Source organism: Coregonus lavaretus, assembly GCF_964263955.1.
Source record: "Coregonus lavaretus genome assembly, chromosome: 31".
Lineage (NCBI taxonomy): Eukaryota > Metazoa > Chordata > Actinopteri > Salmoniformes > Salmonidae > Coregonus > Coregonus lavaretus.
The window spans coordinates 14756113-14763874 of NC_140018.1; positions in this window are offsets into that span (position 1 = coordinate 14756113).

Below are 7762 nucleotides of genomic sequence, written 5' to 3' on the forward strand. Positions count from 1 at the left end.
TTATTATTATTATTTTATATTTTTCTTCCAAACATAATACCATATGGGAGTATATATGGTATTATAAGCAATTGTACATTACTTTTTACAATGCAAATTGTGTTGCCCTTTACACTCGTACCCGTATACCGGTTGAAAATGACAGATTTGGATACTGATAAACGCCTAAATTGGAACTGAGTGGCTGTACAGTAACATGCTAAACATGACATTTAATTACTTTACTTATAATGGTTTGGGACACCTGGGACCATCACGTGACAAAAACCTCCAGGGGACCATGACACAACGTCCCAAGAACATCCTAAAAACGTCCTTGGGGACCACAGGAGGCTGCTGAGGGGAGAACTGCTCATAATATTGACTGGAATGGAGCAAATGGAATGGCATCAAACACCTGGAAACCATGTGTTTGATGTATTTGATACCATTCCACTTATTCTGCTCCAGTCATTAACACAAGCCTGTTCTCCCCAATTAAGGTGCCACCAACCTGTGTTGGGGACGTCCCCGGGACAAACCGGGAACTAGACAAAACCTCCAGGAGACCATGACACAACGTCCCAAGAACGACCCAAAAAATTTAATTGGGGACTTCCCGGGACAAACCGGGAACTAGACAAAACCTCCAGGGGACCATGACACAACATCCTGACAACTTTAGGCGACCGTTTCATGATGTTCCGGGTACATACTAACAACACATTTTTGTTCGCAGGGTTAATGTGAAAAGGAGGGGATGCAGGGCTCAACGGCACAGCTAGGAGCTCTTCTTTGAGTCATAAAAGTGCATTGAAATTGTTTAGGAACTGTGTACACTTTGGAGAGGTGTGTGGCCACTTGGAAACACCAGTTAGACCTCTCACTCCAACCCTTGTCATTTATTTGTCTTATGATGCACCTACCCCAAATTTTCCACGAATATTCTTATCATGTTACTGAATGTATCCAGAGTATTTGCAGATTTTGTTATCAACAAATGCGGCGACAAGTATAGCAAATGTAAAATGCACATAACATGTAATGTTTGGATTCAGTCTTGTGTCAGGTGAACTGTTCTGTCCTCACCTTTAGTCTAATAATTTCCCCATAGTCTCCAAGCTGTTCCCTTTTAATTGCTACCATGGTTATGCATATGCTTTCCATATTTCTTCTGTAAGAAACATTTCAATTTAGCCCTATTTCAAATAGGGCCAATTCCCACGAGTGTAAGGGCTTAACAAACGTTAATCTGTAATAATAGGCCTTTAATCTGTTACATTCATTGATACAATTTACTCTAAATTTGACTGCTAAGATATTTTATGTTAAAAGATTCTGCGACTCCGCAAATGGTAGTCCTTTTGAAGTTAATTTGGTTTTCCCCAGAACAGAAAAGGTTGGGAACTGCTGATATACAGTACATTACAGTACAGCAGGGTTCACAATTAAACTTTAAGATCAGACTAAGGTAGACTTACCAAGTTGGTAGAACTTTATTTTATGCTTGTAGACAAACTAGGTGCTAGTAATTACTATTATTTAAATTCAGAGGTGTTTGCAAGTACATAGTAAAATGGCAATTACACATAAATAACCTATGAATTACTTGGATGTTCAGTTGTGAGAGCTGTTAATTAACTATACAAATGAGAGCAGCTTTGGAAGCTAAATTATGAAACAAATATGTGAATGAGTTTTTGTCAAGCTTTGGAAATGTGCCTGTGAGTGTACAGTAATTTTGGGGCATTATAGAACCCTGGCTGTAGGGCAGGCTTTTTTCAACAGTTTAGCGTTAGTTGAGGCGTTATAATGTTCTTATTGAGAATGGTCTATTCAATTTCTCAATGGAAGATAAATAAGAAATAGATACATGAATGTCTTTTTGTTAAGGTTTTGAAAGCTGCTTATTTGATTTTATGGTATTTTTGGGTCATCGTTGGACCCTTTTAGGCTGCCTTATAAGTACATACATTGTGTTTTTGTAAATATTTGATTTGAACAGTTGTCAAAGAGTTTGAACATATATCGCCAGACAGAGACATTTATAATTTTATTTTTGTGGGGATATGGTTCTCGTTGGGCCCTAGAAATTGAGAACCTATCCCCACCCTCTCTATATGTTGTCTTGTCTGTCTTTCCCACTCACTAGTTTGTCCCATAGCAATAGAGAGTCCTTTAGAGGGGTTGGCAGAGTAGAGCAGGGCCAACGGGTGGGTCCCATATTGTGTGCAGCACCAGAGTGAGATTGTAGTGACTTTCACCACATTGTTTGCAGTGCCTTCCCTTAGAATAACTATATTGTTGCAGTACCATATCAGAATAATTCAGTGTCCAGTGGAGTGAGATTTGTAGTGCTTTTCACCATATTGTTGCCGTGCCATATCAGAATAATTCACAGTGTGCAGTGTGTTGCAGTGTGTCACTTTCGCATGCCCGATACTTGAGGGAGTAAGGGGAGGGTAACCTACCTGAGGGGAGGCTCTATGGTGTCTACCCAGTCTGGGAGATCGTACAGTCAGTTATGGGTGGTGGGGAAACAGGTTCCAATCCATGTTAACCCATTAAATGAAAATAAAACTTACCTTGAGCATACTTACCTGTCCTGGTCTTCTGTGTTGGGGTTGTGTGCTGGAAAACATTAAATCCTGTGTTGGGTGGAGTTAAAAGGGGTTCACACTAAACTGTGACACCTCTTAAAGTCGTGTAGCATCGGTAGGATTTCTCCAAGCACACGTCTCTTGAACAGGGGGCTATGGATCAGCTAGGGGATGGAGCACAGGGGGCAGAAAGCTCTAGTTCTTTAGTGGCAGGCCCACTACCTAAGTATACTCCTGTAGCAGTGCCTTGGTTCATGTGTTCACCCTAGGTTCCCAAATGTACTGCTGAGAGTAGAGTTAGCTTTGGGGAGTTGTGGGCACAAATGGAAGCCCTACAACTGGCAGAACAGCAGCAGATTGATTTAATCGTGGGGGCTCTAGATGGCTGTGCAAAGAGAGAAACCATGTTGTTTAGTCAAGCCCAGAGGAACTCACCTGCTTCTTTGTGGGCTGCATTACAGGACCGGTTTGGCAGCCTCACCCCTACACCCACTCTCCGGTCCCGCTTCTTTGACCAGAGGGGAGATGAACCTATGGGAGACTACCTCCTGTACACACGGGAGCTATTTAGCTGATGGCTCCAATCAGAACCGGACGGATCTGCCAACGATGAATCAACTCTTCGGAACCAATTCGTTAAAGTTCTAAAGGAGGGCCCTCTGAAACAGGAGCTCCAGATGTATGCGCAGCGACAGCAAGGGATGACATATGACCCCTCTGTGGAAAGATGAGACTCTCACATACACGGAAATGTTGGTTGTTTTGATCTAGGATGCCCACAGGCCTCACAAGACTCGTCTGAATATCCCCCGGTACCAGTTGAAAAAATGAATGGAAGTACAGAATATATTTATGAAGACTGTTTAGTGTAAAAAATAAGTGGTTAAATAAATGTAAAAAAAAAAAAATCCTGATCTTTCTTATATCGCTCAGATATAAGACAGACACTAAAGAACAAACTTCCTTTAGATTTTTGTTCCATGTTGTAAATCTGTTTTTCAATGCGTTTGTATGGGCTAATAACAGTAAGGCCAAATACATTTTTTCATCAAATATTTTTTTAAGTATTATTTGTAACTAGTAGCTTGCTAGCTCTGGTCCAGGGCGTAGCTAGTAGCTAGCTCTGGTCCACACTAGCTCTGGTCCAGGGCGTAGATAGTAGCTAGCTAGCTAGTTATGTAATTTCACCACCCGTGCTGTTGGTGGCGGTAACGCACCATCCTTTCTTGCACCATTCGTCATCCTGTCTCAGCTCGTATGTCTCACAGCATCTGTGAGCAGCTGGTAGAGCACGGCGCTTGTAACGCCAAGGTAGTGGGTTCGATCCCCGGGACCACCCATTCACCCAAACAAAAAAAATGTGTGCACGCATGACTGTAAGTCGCTTTGGATAAAAGCGTCTGCTAAATGGCATATTATTATTATTATTATCTGCGGGAGCCAGACCCTGCTGGAAAGTTAAACTTTTTTAGTAGAATTTGGCAAAATGCCTTTTCTACTTTGCAAAGTCTTATTTCGAAAGCTAACCGATCGCATACACGACTAGCTCTCTTGTAGCATTTCATCTCGCATTCACTTGTTTTGTGCTGTATTGATAGATATTACTGCACTGTTGGAGCTAGGAACACAAGCATTTCGCTACACCCGCAATAACATCAGCTAAATACAATATGTGTATGCAACCAATACAATGTTATTTGATTTGATTAGCTCTTCCCCACTCTGTGGAATTAACAGCTTGCCTCTCTTGTTTAACTAACGCTGCAAAGCTACAGCTAACCAGCTAGCTCTCACTGAAAAGCCAGATAGCACACGTATAACCCGGCTAGTGAAGCTACTTTCTCCCTCTACAAGGAGAACCAGGCAAGGCCCCCGAACCCCCACATCCATGAGCATGTGGTTTCAGGAAAGGATTTACTTTCGAGTCCTGCGAGCATTGTAAGGTGCTGCCTAGGTCCGGCCTGAGAAGGAGACTGAGATGCTCAGCTCCCCATCAGGACCCATCCACACCCAAGCCACCGTGCGAGGTCTTGCTCCTTTGGGTAACCCGGACGCCGAGAGGGACTTGAATGAGGGGAAGAGGCTCCCATCTAGTACTCCCCAAAGCAACCAGCTCATTCCGGCAGTCTCAGCTTGCGTTAGGGAGGCTAAACGCAACTGGGACAAGCCCTTCTTCAGCAGGATGCCCACTAAGGGCTCCTCTAGCCTGGATATGGAGGATCTAGGGTGACCAGGACAGTCCCGCATTTTATCAACAAATTAAAACGCAACTAATTTACAAAAAAAGTATTAATGTGAGCTACACTCAAAATGGAGCTCTAAGGACGTTCTTGGGATGTTGTGTCATGGTCCCCTGGAGGTTTTGTCTAGTTTCTAGTTTGTCCTAAGGATGTCCCTGAGGACGTTTTTAGAACGTTTTCAGGAAGTTTTGGGAAGTTGTGTCATGTTCTTTCAGTGTCAGCTGTAAGCGTCGGTGTTGTCACCAAAACGAAGACTGTTGCTGAAATAAAGACGTTCTGGGGAGTTATTATTTTCCCCCTCTCTCACCTGTCTAGCTCGTCATTTAAATTCCATGCAGTCACTGTCACTTGTCCACTCAAGCTTCCATCTATCTACCTCATCTTCACTAGAGGCTGTACGCCTACTGATCTCGCTGCAGCCCCCCTCCATGTCGCTGATCACTACTTTGTTTCCATTTCTTTCCATACAGTGCCCTCCACTATTATTGGCACCCCTGTTTAAGATGTGGTCGAGGACTTCCAAAAATGCTCCTTTTTTTTAAACAACATAGAACCCAAATGCAAAAAAAGAGAAAAATCCAACCTTTTATTTAAGTACATTACTTTGGTGGTAAAAAAAAAAATCACACATTTAGAAAAAAAAAAACTTGAAATCATGTGTCCCACAATTATTGGCACCCCTAACAATTCCGCTGAACATTTTAATTGATTTTTAAAAAAATATATTTTTCTGTAGTTGCTAAAGTTGGTCAGGGTATCTAGGAACTTTTAATTAGTAATTCATGACTTCCTGTTTCCCTGGGGTATAAATATGACGTGACACAGAGGCCTAATTCTCTTACCCATTTGTCAACATGGCAAAGACAAGAGAACACACCATTCAAGTAAGGCAGATTTGTGTCGACCTTCATAAGTCAGGCAATGGCTACAAGAAAATAGCCACTCGCCTTAACTTGCCCGTATCTACAGTCAGAGGAATCATTAAGAAGTTTAAAACAACTGGAACAGTGACAAACAAGGCTGGAAGAGGTCCCAAGTTTATCTTGCCACAACGCACAGTGAGGAGGATGGTAAGAGAAGTAAAAAAAAGTCCTAAGCTCACTGTCACAGAATTGCATCAAAGAGTGGCATCTTGGGGTCACAAAGTCTCCAAAACAACCATCAGACGCTCTCTACATGCCAACAAGCTGTTTGGGAGGCATGCAAGGAAAAAGCCTTTTCTCACTAACACTCACAAACGTAAACGTCTGGAGTTTGCTAAGCGGCACTGGGACTTCAACTGGGATCGTGTGCTTTGGTCAGATAAGACTAAGATTGAGCTTTTTGGCAACAAACACTCTAAGTGGGTCTGGCGTAAAACAAAAGATGAGTATGCCGAAAAGCACCTTGAAGTATGGTGGAGGATCTGTGATGCTGTGGGCCTGTTTCTCTTCCAAAGGCCCTGGGAACCTTGTTAGGGTGCATGGCATTATGAACGCTTTGAACTACCAGGACATTTTAAATAAAAACCTGATGGCCTCTGCCAGAAAGCTGAAGATGGGTCGTCATTGGGTCTTTCAGCAGGATAATGATCCAAAACATGTGGCAAAATCTACACAAAAATGGTTCAGCAGTCACAAACTCAAGGTCCTCCCATGGCCATCTCAGTCCCCAGACCTCAACCCAATCGAAAACCTGTGGGGCGAGCTAAAGAGGAGAGTGCATAAGAGAGGACCCAGGACACTGGATGATCTAGAAAGATTGTGCAAAGAAGAATGGTCAAAGATCCCTCTCTCTGTGTTCTCCAATCTTGTGAAATGTTATAGGAGGAGATTAAGTGCTGTCTTGTTGGCAAAAGGGGGTTGTACAAAGTATTAACATCAGGGGTGCCAATAATTGTGGGACACATGATTGCAAGTTATTTTTTTCTAAATGTGTGATTTTTTTTTTTTACACCAAAGTAATGTACTAAAATAAAAGGTTAGATTTTTCCCTTTTTTTGCATTTGGGTTCTATGTTGTTTAAAAAAAAAAGGAGAATTTTTGGAAGTCCTCGACCACATCTTAAACAGGGGTGCCAATAATTGTGGAGGGCACTGTATCTCCTCCAACCCTATCCAGATGGTAATGAACCGTCGCAATCTTCGCTCTCGCACTCCCGCTACTCTCTCCTCTTCTATCCTATCCTCTCTTCCATTTGCTAAATCCTTCTCCCTCCTGTCTCTGCCTCTTCAACCCTACTCTCCTCCCTTTCCACATCCTTTGACTCGCACTGTCCCCTTTCCTCCCGGCAGGCCCGACCTACCCTTCCCGCTCTGTGGCTGAGTGACTCACTCTGTGCTAACAGAACATGGCTGCAGGCAGCTGAGCAGAAATGGAGGAAAACTAAACTTCCGGAGTACCTATCATCCTTCCACTCCTTCTTCTCTACCTTATCTTCCTCTTTATCTGCTGCTAAAGCCACTTTCTAGCACTCTAAATTTCAAGCTTCTGCCTCCAACCCTGGGAAACTCTTCTCCATTTTCTCCTCCCTCCTCCCCCTCCCTCCTTCCTCTCTGCGGACAACTTTGTCAACCACTTTGAAAAAAAGCTTGACGACATTCGCTCAGCCTACTGAGTCCACTGGTCCCACTTACACAGAACTACCCTACTCATTGACCTCTTTCTCCCCTCTCTCTCTAGATAATAATAATAATAATATGCCATTTAGCAGACGCTTTTATCCAAAGCGACTTACAGTCATGCGTGCATACACGTTTGTGTAGTCCCGGGTATCGAACCCACTACCTTGGCGTTACAAGCGCCGTGCTCTACCAGCTGAGCTACAGAGGACCACCCAAGGATGAGGGTGAACAACTCCAGTCCTCAGGGGCCTGATTGGTGTCACACTTTTGCCCCAGCCCCAGCCCCAGCTAACACACCTGACTCCAATAATCAACTAATCATGATCTTCAGTTTAGAATGC